Here is a 12256-nt window from a genome sequence, read left to right as displayed (position 1 = left end):
AAGAGGTAATAATGGTATCGATTTTTATGGTGTATTTAGGGGTGTTATTCTGAGAAATATTCCTGTTTGTTGAATATAGGGCACGTAAAACAAAACTACTAGGTGACAAAATCAGAACAAACCTATTCCTTACATATTATGTTGTAGAGCCCTTTCTGGAGGATGTTGTGAATATAAAAAATTTACACAAGTTCAGCAAACAGTTGAGTAATTTCATGAAAGAAAACTCTGCTGGGGATTATTAATCATACAGGCATTGCATCTGGTTCTGAAAGTCCCTGACTCTAAGGCTCTGAACACTCATATTAGTCAAAGGAAGTATTTCTGTTTGCTTGTCCTGTTGCTAAACTTTTGTTAGGGATTGGAAGCTGTAGTAGATATGCCTTTTAGACTCTCATCTAGCGGTCATGTTTTGTGTTTGGGATCTTCTGAGAACTGGAATGGTTGTTGCCTGGCTTGTACTGAGAGAAATTTTGATAGGGCCAAAAAAAACGCCCAGAAGATAGATGCTAGGATTATTTCAGAATAGCAGTGAATTTTAGAATTCCTACCTATCTTAAACAGAATTACATTAGTATCTCCCAAATGCTTAGTTACTGAGGTATAAATATGGGGAAAGGCCTGTTCCATCCTGTATGTTCTTAGGACATCAGGAGGTCCCCTCTAGCTGTTCCCTCACCAGCAGGAGGGAGACCACCCAAATTCCCCCTCACTGCGTAAGTCGGATGCGGGTATGACCACAGCATCGACAGATTTATTGTCTTGTTCGAAGATGCATTGATTTTGTTCCCTCACACACCTGATTTGTTTCCCCTTGTATTCCCTTCTCCTGTTTTCCCTTTTCCAAGTGCTTTCCATTTACCATCTTCATTGCTTCTCAGTTAAACATCTCACCCCTGTTTCGCTTTCCCCACTGGCCTCAGTTCTGTTGACTGGTAAATTCTGTTAAGCTAGCACTCTCTTTCTGTTATCTCTAGTGCCTGCCTGCTCTTTCTCGTGTTGCTGTCTTGTGCCACAGGACACAGTGAGCCGTCTGCGTATACGCTACTCCTCCTCTGTAATCTCACACTTGTGGTGGTGTTATCTTGTTAGAGGCACCACAAGCCTGGGCGTGCCATTCGCACACTATCCTGATATACAGGAAGTCTTGTAGCCTGTAATTCTTTGTGTCTGTGCCCCAGAAAAGATTGCAGAATAGTACAGTTTACATATACCTCAGTGTTTATATAACTACAGATGTGGCTGGAGATTTCCTAAAGTCCTCATAGCGGGACAACCACAGCTGTTTGCATTGGAGACTAGGAGACTTGGTAGCTGGAGAAGGGTAGACTTGGAAAAGGGATCAAGCCTAGAGCTGGATAGAGAACACTTCTTGTAGAAAAAAATTGAGAAGGGAAGAAATTTAGGGAAGAAATGTGAGACAAAAGAACAATTTGTTTATTTTAAAAAAATATTTCACCCAAAAATAGAATCTTCAGAATTTACAAAATTTGCTCATGGGCAGCCAGTAAACCAGAAATGAAAATTGACAGGACCTGTCAAGCACGCTGCTGGGGAAGCTCTGTCCCTGCCTGCTCTGCTTCTCACCCATCAGCCTGCCTGGAAGGGACTTGTCAAATTTGGCTTTCTGTTCACAGCAAGTGAAGTTGATGTGGTTTTGGGTTGTTTTTTGTTTGTTTGTTTTTGGTGGGGTGAGGGGCAGCTGGTTTTTAAACATGAACAGTTGGATTTTCAACACGGAACTTCTCCACCAGCTCTACTCTGCCAGGCACTTTGTAGCTCAGTGACTTGACGTAGGTACTATTTTTTTGAAAGTATGACAATGATTTGGATGTTTTGTTTTCACTTTTCCCACATAATTTGGCTTATCTTTGAGGTATTTCCTAGAAACAGCTGCAGCAAACTCCCTAGATTATTTTGAATAGTTTAGGCTGAACTATCCAAAACAGTTTAAGGGAGACCAGACACTGTCTCTTCTGTATTGTAGTTTATGTACAATAAATACTTTAATTGATCTCCTTTGGGGAAGTTGAAATAAAGGGTGGAATCAACAGAGCTGATCTGGGAAGTTTGCGTGATTTTACATACCTGCCTGAAAAAAAGCAAGAGAATTAAAAGAAAGGAGTAGTGCGTGCTGGAAAACAAGTCCCATTCATGATCTTTCCTTTCTTCAAGCTTGCAGGTCTCTTAACTCTGTAGCTGGCTTCCCTGTTCCTGGTTAGGAAGGCGCAGAAACTTCAGATAGTTGCTCCACTGCGTTGTATTATGAAGGAGCAGCCCATCTTCTGTATTTTTTTTATGATACCTTTTGTATTTGTATGAGACACCACACATGTTGAGAAACTCATAAGTTTAGATGGCAGTGCAAAGCTAAAATTTTTGCCTATTGTGGGAATAAGCCTCTACTGAGCAGGTGGGGTGGAAGGAGGTGTTACCTCCTAGTAACAATACGCTGCATGAAAGTCATGCCATTAGCTGTGTTACAGGTAGCGCAAACAGGACTTGTGCTCCATTTATGCTGTGAAAGCCGTAAGGCGTTGGAAGCACTTTTTTGTTAATGGTTTAGGAAATGCAGTATGACATCTGGACCACTATGACCATCTGCTCTCTCAAATCCTGCAGTATCCCATTAAGTTGTCACTGTCTGTATCTTTTGGCAATGATTCCTGAATGTTTACCTTATCAGTAACAAACCTAACGTTTGTGGTTTCCTTTTCTTTTGTACAGAGATGTTCAGGAGTAGCCCTTACTTTCTGTATGCCTTTACTTTTGCCTTGTTCTCTTTTTATCCATTTTCAAATAAGTAAAGCTAATTTTTCAGCCTTTCCATTGAGGAAAATATCTCCATGCCTCTTAATTGAATTCTTTCTGTTTCTTCTGTATCCTCTACTGCCAGGAGGTGATTGTAACAGACCACTAGTATTCATCTTGGCTATTTTAATTGCGTATCAGTTTTATGGTTTTCCATTCATTTCCTTGTACAACTGAGCATCTGATTTTTTCTGTCTGTCATGAAAGCCTGAGCACAAACATTCTCCATAAGCTTGTGACAGCTCTTCTCAAATCCATGTAGAGCTGATGAAATATTAACAGTACTATAATTTGCTGTCTCATTTAGAAAGGCTTCTTGCTGAGGAACATTTGGATATATAAGAAAAATATTGTGTAAAGCTATGCTATGTGTAGCACTTGAAGGGATGCCATCTGAGGGTTAAATTACTTCTAGTACATAAAAGCAGATTTGTATAGATTTTTAAGGTTGTTTTCAAATTATGTCTTTCCACAAAAGGATTCACTGTCTATATATACCTTTCAGTATAAAGGTGTCATTTTCAAGCTGGCGTTCTTAACTCCAGCTTGAATGAAGGAAATTATAGATACCAGTAAGTACATCCCATGTGTTGGGTGTGAGGGCAAGTGTTTTCTTGCTTTTTTGCAGATATGTTTGTCTGAACTGGCAAGCTGACTTACAGATCTGGTCACTATTCTGTAACGTGCATGTACTATAGTAGTGGAATTAAGCAGAAGGCTTAAAGTCTGTGTGTGATGTATTTTGGGAACTTCACCAGCACTGGTTGTGTCAGGATCCATAGGCCAGGTAATCACATAAATGTTTCAAGAGGAAAACAAATGCCACACAAAGGATGGGAATGTTTACAGTATCAATTTTGAATGCTGTGGTAAAACTACTAAAGGAAAATAACTGATACGAGTTTTCATTGTTCGTACAGAGAGTGATGGCTAGTTTATAACAAATTTTCACCTCAGAAAATTTGCTACAATGCAGCACATGTTTCCTGGAGATAGTTTGAGGGCTGCTGAAATAAATCTTTCTTAAAATAATTTTATTCTGAAATCCTGTGCGGCCATGGGTAAGCTGTTTGATCAGTCCTGACCAAGATAAGTAGGTGGAAATATGAAATGGGCAGAAATCTTGAATTCGTACATGACACTGGATCTTCATCATGTTTCACTAGGGTCTAATTATCTTAATTGTCCTTCTTGAATCTTTCTATACTAAGGCAATAAATAGATAGCTCTTAACTTCCTGTCAGAAATGAGCTGGTAGTGTTTTGCATAGCTGAAGTAGTTTATTCAATATAGAAAACACCTTGAAATTTTTATGAAGGCTGGGAAAATCCTTTAACAGCTCACAATTCTTATCTGGGATGTTTTTAACAGCCACAATCTTGGGCTGGAATTTGAGTTGTATCCTTGTTGTTGATGGGGAGAAGCAGGTCAGTTTACTTACTCTGTAAAATTTAGGTAAATATGTGCAATCCATGCTGAATTTAACAAGATCTCAGGATAACTTGGTCTGGCGGTCCGAGGAGGTCCCTGGTCCGGCCCTGCGGCAGCAGGATCAGCGCTGGGGTCAGACTGGGCTGCTCAGGGCTGTGACCTCTCAGGGCTGGAAGCCCCCCAGGATGGACGGAGCAGGCACAGCCTCCCTGGGCAGCCTGCGGCTCTGCCCCATCAGGGAAAAGCCTTTTCCTCAGGTCCCATCTCCACCTCTCTTGCTTGGTCCAGTCAGTGCCCCTTGTCTCTCTGGCTCCCTCTTCTTGACCACTTCCCCACAGGTACCAGGGGCTGCTGCCATCTCTCCCCAGGCTGAGCCAGCCCTGTCCCTCAGCCTCTCCTCATGGGGTACCTGCTCCAGCCATGACCACATGACCAGTTTGGACAGCCCCCCCCCCCCCGGATTCACAACAGTTTATTGATACTATTCCTGTACTGGGAGGCCCAGAACTGGATACAGTATCTAGATGTGGTCTCCTGAGCAGTGAGAACAAGGGGATAATCCTGACCCTTGATGGATGGGCCCTGATCCGTCTGTCTGGGTGCTGCTCACGCGTGCACAGCTGTGCACCAGAGTCCCAGCGCCTTCCTTGCAGAGCTGCTCCCCAGCCCAGCCCTCCCCAGCTTGTACTGTCACCAGGGGTTATGGACTCTGCATTTGTCCCCACTGAATTTCACAAAGTTCCTGTTGGCCCATTCCTCTGGCCTGTCTAGGCCTTGGTGAATGGCAGCCCAAACTCCCAGATGGGATTTCCCTTCCCCACTCCAAATCAGTATCACCCACAAACTTGATAAGGGTGCACTGCATCACATCCTCCAGGTCACTGATAAAGGTGTTAAAAGGAGGGAGGGGAAAAACAAAAGTAATAAATTAGTATCATCTGCTTTTGACCTTCGTGTAACTGGTTTTCAGCTGTTGTGAAACAGTCCAATTCTTTTGCTCTAATTTTAGGCTGTTAGGCTGAAGATACTTCCCTGTAATGATGCAGACTCAGCCCTTGATCCGTGCAGCAACTGCGTATCAGATTAATCTATGTAAATACTTCTCAGTGAACAGGCTATCTGACTTCTGAACGTGCAGTTTCACCATGGCCACAATAATGAGCTTTAGCAGTGAAGTACTTCAGCAGCTTTAACTGGGTGCTGGAGAGAGGGGAGTGGAAAGGAAGAACTCTTTTGGGGCAGGGGGAAGAGGAGAAAAATACTTGCAGCTGACAATTAGTGGCACATGGATAAGGATTTGATATGATCTGGTCTGGCCTAGCCTCCTCTCAAAAGCTGATGGCCTGAGGATGGGGAAGGTATTTATTGCTGGTTCCTTGTGTTTTGTAAAGCTCGACGTGCCCTGTACTTTGTGAATTCAGTGACAAGGTCAAGCTTTTTAAGTTTCTCATTAACTGATACCTAATAGTTTTTATAACTGGTTTATGTTTTCACTTGCTATTATCAGCTACTTAACTAGGCTGGTGGTGGTCCCAAATCTACTAATAATGCATGACTCACTTTTTATTTTTTTTTCCTTAAGAGAAAAACTAATATGAAAAAAAAATGTTTAAAAATAATAACTTCAAAAGAATGCAATTAAATTAAAGAAAAATTGCATTTAAAAATACAACTGAAATTTTGCTTTTCGGTGCCAGTCTGGCATTCTTGTCACAACTGAACCTTCTTACCAGCAACTGTACTCTCTTGTCCTTCCCAATTTCTGACGTGTGTTCTGGTAGGGAAGCAGGATTGTGGGATGAATGTAGACTTATTCTGCAAGAGGAAGAAGCTTCTGGTAGGTTGCTGTTTGTTTTTTGGTTGTTTTTCCTGTTTGGTTTTTGTTTTGAAAGACATTCTGGATAGGCCTGGATATACTGACACTGTCCATACAGTGGAGTGGAGAAAAGTTTGTTACTTACTGACTTTGGCAGTAGAGTAAAACTTAAAAGCGTGGGAGGGGAGATTGTGAGTTCAATATATGGGAAAGAAAAATAAACAGGTTCTTTAAATCCACCTTACTTCCTTTTTGTAGATTTTAAGTGTGCTCTGAAACAACTTGAATCCCCTTGGTGTGGATCACTTCATCTGGATGTGCTGTACAGCATAGCACTGTGCTTATTTTTCTATTTGCCTTACCCCTGCTGAGATTGGGAACTTCAGTAGCGGTACAGCCATGTAGTGCCAGGTAGCCAGTAGGAGTAAACAAGTAGGAGATACAGTCCATGCCATGAATAATTTATAATTTAATTAGAAGCAAACCTTACCAAATAACTGTTTAAAGAACAGTAGGAAAAAAAATAGAGAACAAAAGAATGATTGTCTTATGCTGTTGCGGGAGCCTAGCTGTTAACACCCTTCAGCTTGGGAGTTCTTGGAAACTGTAGCAAGTCATAAATAGATCAGGAAAAAAAAATTGACAGTGAGTGGGATGAGTCTTTGTATACCACTATTCTTCATAAAAGTAGTATTTCCACAAATTGCTTTCTTTTTTCTTTCCCTTTTATGACCTTACCGAAATTATGCATGAACTTCAGAGGCTGCTACTAATTCTGTGTATGATCAAAGAAATGCATTATTTTTTCCCTACAACTCTGCAATGCTTTTCTGCTTTAAGTAGAAATACTTCAGCTTTCTTTCTGGTTATTGTCAGTAATGAACAATTACTTGAGTTCTTGCACATTACCTTATGATGTGATATGTTCCTCTTTTAATGGATGTTTCACTAATGCAAAACATCTGTGTGATTTGGTTCTTCAAAAATTAGCCATCAATGACTCTCCTTAGAAAAAAAAACAAACAAACATTGGAGCATCACTGATTTGTCACATCACAGAGACAAAAAAAAAAATCCTAACTGCTGAAATCATAGATCATCTGAAGAAACATGATCTACCTCTTACACTAGTAATAAGGAAATAATTTTTTAGTCTGTCTGTTAAAGACTGCATCTGACTCTTCAAGTGTTTGAAGAGGACTTAGCTTTGGAGAAGCACAGTGCTCTTGAGTGACAAGCTGTAGGCTTCGATTTTTTTTCTGAAATGCAGATCTTGGTAACAGTTGCTAAGTTGTAAGATAGGTGCTGTATGGCTCATTCTTTAGTCTGCTCTTTTGTTTGTAACTGCATGATTTGGATGGTTCATTTAAGATTTTCATCTTGTATGTGTATACAGATGTAAATGGTAACTGAAACAAGTTGAAAATAGAGCATCTTCAACGCTTATGTCAGCTATGCTCAATTTCATAATGGTACACTTCAATGCTATATTTTCATTTATTTTTCCACTGGTGTAGTTACTGAGAATGTGTCATTTGCTCCCCCAGTAGTAATTGAGAGTTGGAGGTCAAAGCCATTTGAGAGCATCTTAATTGATGAATTCAAGGCAGATGTTTTCAGGAAAACCTCTTAAAATGCCTACAGAATTTTTTTTCAAATCCTAGCTTACCTAGAGGGAGAAACAAACAAATGTATCACCCAAACCACGCAGTTTTAAACGGAGTGATTTCTTTCATATCTCTTTTCTTTCTATATGTTGGCTGAAAGACAGCTGAAGTTGAACAAATTAATCTAAAATTGAGCTAAAACTTTTCTATTTTGGATGTTTCAAGGTAGGATGAACACTGTTATAACAGATTTGGGCAAGATTTTTGAACCAGACTATTTTTCTTTCCGTGAAATTGATAATTTCATTTGGCTGAAATTAGGCAGGCCTTCGGCTTCAGAAAGTGCAGGGACAGCATTCTTTGTGGGGAGGGTCACTCGTTGCTCTTGCTTTCCTAGTTCTTGTTTAGCCAAGCAACGAGTCTCAGCTAGGATGCTTCTGTGCTGCACCAAATAGTTTGTTTTTCTTACATCTGTGGTGTTGGGATGGCCAGGTAAGAGGCAAACCATACATACCAGCTTGTACTGAATGTATTTGGAGTGTGGAGGTGAACTCTGGTCTTGCTTCCAGGTTCTCCGCCTTATCACCCTGTGAATTCTACTAAAACGAGCTGTGCAATAGTTAAAGCACTATGGCCCAGCTCTCACTTAGAAACTAACTGTAAAGCATTCCAATATCTCCAGTTTTTCAGTAAATTTGTACTCTTAGAAGTGCTTTACTGTTCAGCAAGAGATATGCCTGACAAATGAAAACGTAGCTTGTTATCATTGAGTAGTCTGGTATGTGGTACAATCATTTTCAAATGAGGTTTTTTTTTTTTTTTTGGATGCAGATATATCAAAGCATCAGGGCTGCTGTTCTTATTAATTATTTCTTATATGAAATAGTCTCCTTTTTCCTGTGTGCTTGTGCATTAAATAAAATATGCAGTAATAGAATAAGCATAGAAAGTATCTTACCTGCAAATTTCTTGTTCTCTTTAGTTACCTTTTAATTAGAATTCTTGTTACAAAATTAATAGGATAATTTATTCCTTTAAAAACTTTTAACAGAATGAAGCACTGTGCAATGTCTGTCTCTGGTTAACAAATGATGCCCAGAGCAGCATATGATGAATATTAGTTGGATAGTTTAATACACTACTAAAGAGGCTTATGAAGGAGTGGAAAATATAAGAATAGAAGCTTATCTGTAACTTAACATAACACATGTGGAATAATACTTAGCATTTCTGTCAGGCTTTCCGTTTGAGGATTTTGAAGTGCTTTGCAATACAAATGATTAATTAAATACTCAGAATAGTCCTTAAGGTTTTTATTTTCCTTCTTAGTTCCTTTTTATATGCAGATACTAGATTTTTGTTTTTAATATGTTTTTGCAGAGAAGAAAGAAATTATTTGTAGGATCCTGAAATGCTGGGGAGTCGCAGGAGTTTGCTGGCATATCCCTTTAATACAGAGTGTTAAATACTGAACCATGTGAAGTATTTAATGATGTGATGTGCATGTTTAATTTTAATGGAGAATCCTGTAAATCAGTTTGGCTACCTTAGCTCCATGGTCATTTTAAAGAGTTTTAAATATTTCCTCCGCTCGGTGTGCAGTATGCCCTCTGTTCTGGGTAATGCTCTCGGATGAACTTATATTTGAACTAATATAACCTAGTTAAGTTGTTGAATTGTTAAGAGTTCTTCATTCTTATTCTCGCCCTATTCTTTTGGAGGGTGGGGGGAGTGAGAGAGAGATTGCGTAGTCTGGTCCCGATCGGGGCTGGACTGTGACACTATCGCAATGCAAAAGGAAGCTGTGAGCTAAATGGCAGGCTCCTAAATGTTTCCAAAATCCCTGTCTGCTGCTTAGTGGAAAACAGCAACTGGGAATTCTTGTTGCTGGCCCATTAACTAGTACAAAAGTCTCTGCAGAGGATTTACTTGGCTAAGTGGAAGTCCCATCAGGAAGCACTTGCAGGAACTCCTTCAGCCTGCCTGCGCTTCGGAGCGTGGTTGTCACTCACCTGCTAAATTAGAAACGGTAACACTTTGGCAGTGACTGTTAAACAAACATTGACAGTATGTAGCTTGCTTTTAACTGGTGATGATGCCATTAGGAACTGAGGTTATAAACACCAGAAATCTGTCAGGCTCCTGATTTGCAATAGTCTTCCTGCTGACAGATAAGTGGTTATACGTGTATGAAGGTTCATAGTGACAGGATTTATTTTATGTGTCTTGAAGGAGAAAAACAAATGTCTGTTGCCAGTAGAGAAAGGAAGTAGGTTGTCATTTGTATATTCTTTTGTCAGAGTCAAGGAAAAACAGTAAAGAGTATCCAATGAGATGAACCTTCTTTGGATATTTGAGACTTTTTTTTTTTTCTTTTTCACCTTTCTTTCTGGAATAAGAAATAGTAACTAAAAACGAAGAGCTTAGAATAAAATTCTGTTGACGGTAAGTGCTAATTTTTAATTTGGAGTCAAACTCTAGACACAGTTCTACCTAAAGAAAACCTGATCTGAATATGAAACAGTTTTGTCTAGTTTTCTAGTGAATCTTGGTCTTCAAGTCAGGAAGTTAACTGTGAGTTTTTGTTTTATGAAAAGTTGCTTAAAACTGATGTTGTCAGCAGTCTAGCGTATCAGTAGACAGTGTCAGCGTAACTGAAAAAACAAAACCAGACATGCATCACTCTTAGTCATCTCTGCATGTCTGCTTAGATAAGGTTATGAATTAATTAGTGAAGATGTAACTGCAGTAGAACACCCTACATCTTTACCTAGGATTTCCACTGTAGAGCAAGTCTGAACAGGGTAAAAAGCTGCAAATACCAATATAAATGATTTTTAAAATCCAATTTAATTTTGGAAGGCAATTCAAGGCAGTTATTAGTGATTGAAACACTTCCAGATGGAGAAAACATTGGGCTGTGTTACGATTAGATGCAGAACTGCAAGAAAATATTGAATTAAAGGGTTTGAAATACTACAAAGCAATAATAGTGAATTATGACAAAAGTAACAAAGATCATGCTCTGAAACAAGGGAATTTGTCAAATGATTTCACAATGTAATTGTGCTTCCTAATCCTAGAAAATAGTGTTATTTATTGAGATCCAGAGAAAAATTAACCTATTACTTCATGTTTCCAAGATGCGAATTATTCAAGCAAGATCAATAAACTCAGATAATAACTTACATTTCTTTAAAAGTTCAATATTGCACTAAATACCGTTATGAAGGTGATGAAACACAAGTGTAATACTTCTGATAACTAAAATAAGAAAGACAGTATACTACTGAAAATTACTCGCTGTAATAATAGATGATCAGTAGATTCTGTAAGGGAACATGAAACAGAGCTCTCATATGCAGCATGATTTTATGAAAACTGATTGTGAATCCACTGAACGAGGTCGTACGGTTTTTCAGAGAAATCCTGATTGGTGACAGTACCTTCAAAGGTAATTTGGCTGGTGCTTAAGGACTGTGAAAACAGTTGAGAATAGGTCTTTCAATGGCTGTTGGGACAGATGACCTCCAGAGTCCCTTCCAATCTCAACCTTTCTGTGATTCTGATTCACTGAGTCTCATTTAGGTTCAGTTGTTGGTTAACAGTAATGCGAATGGAAGGTAAGGAAGTAAGGTGCTCTAAAGCTTGAGTTTTTGCTAATGGTTAGAATAATATTGTTATCAAAATGAAGAAACCAGCTGGTGCTTGTGTTGTGGTCACAAACTGGCTGTGCTGGAGATTCTATGAGACATTGTGGTGGGTTCACCTGGGCCAGCAGCTGAGCACCCACCCAGCTGTTGGTCCACCTGGTGGGCTGGGGGAGAGAACTGGAAGAAGGAGAGTGAGAAAACTGGTGAGTAGAGATAAAGACAGTTTATTAGGTGAAGGAAGGCGGGGGCAGGGACAAGTGATGCAAAGGCAGTCATTCACCACCTCTTACATGCAGACTGATGCCCAGTCAGTCTCTGAGGAATGACCTTCTTGGAAAACCCCTGATTTTTCTTCTTCTGTCCCAGTTTTTATTACTGAGCATGACATTACATGGTAGAGAATATCCCTTTTGTCAGCTGAGGTCAACTTTCCCAAATGTGTCCCCACTCAGCCTCTTGGCCAACCCCCAAACTGCCTGTTGGGGGCAGCGCAAAAGGGGCAGGGGTGGGAAAAAGAGAGAGCCTTGATGTTGTACAAGCACAGTTCAGCAATAGCCAAAACATTGCTGTGTTATCAATGTTATTTTAGCCACAAACTCAAGACAGAGCACCATATGGGCTGCTATGAAGAATGCCAACTCCATCCTGGCCAGACTGAGTACAGTCATCAACCATGCAAGTTAAATTCTCCAGGAGGAAAGTTTAAGTGGAAGGTGCGTGAAGGTTTCTTTCTAATTCTAGGGACCTCCTTTCCCTTGGTGATACATTTTAGTAACAGCAACAGGAAGGAGAGAAGATTCAGGGAGACTAGACTGATGGAACATGTAGTTTCAGTAAGAAACAGTTGAAAAGGTGGGAATACCTTGAATCTGTGAAAAGTTCAGCGTAAACTGAGAAAGAGAAGATTATTTAATCTAGCAATGAGAGTTTAGTAGAGA

The 12256-nt window shown here is 39.8% G+C and overlaps 1 protein-coding gene across 1 annotated transcript in view; it reads left to right on the top strand.

Moving 5' to 3' along the window:
• Positions 1-12256, top strand: part of MAN1A1 (mannosidase alpha class 1A member 1) — a 151388-nt gene that overhangs the window by 20856 nt on the left and 118276 nt on the right. The gene's annotated exons all lie outside the window — the stretch shown is intronic.

This window comes from Chlamydotis macqueenii, chromosome 3, assembly GCF_036417535.1.
Source record: "Chlamydotis macqueenii isolate bChlMac1 chromosome 3, bChlMac1.mat, whole genome shotgun sequence".
In the NCBI taxonomy this organism is placed as follows: Eukaryota; Metazoa; Chordata; class Aves; order Otidiformes; family Otididae; genus Chlamydotis; species Chlamydotis macqueenii.
The sequence above is the reverse complement of the archived record's forward strand: the minus strand, read 5'-3'. Positions and strand labels throughout refer to the sequence as shown.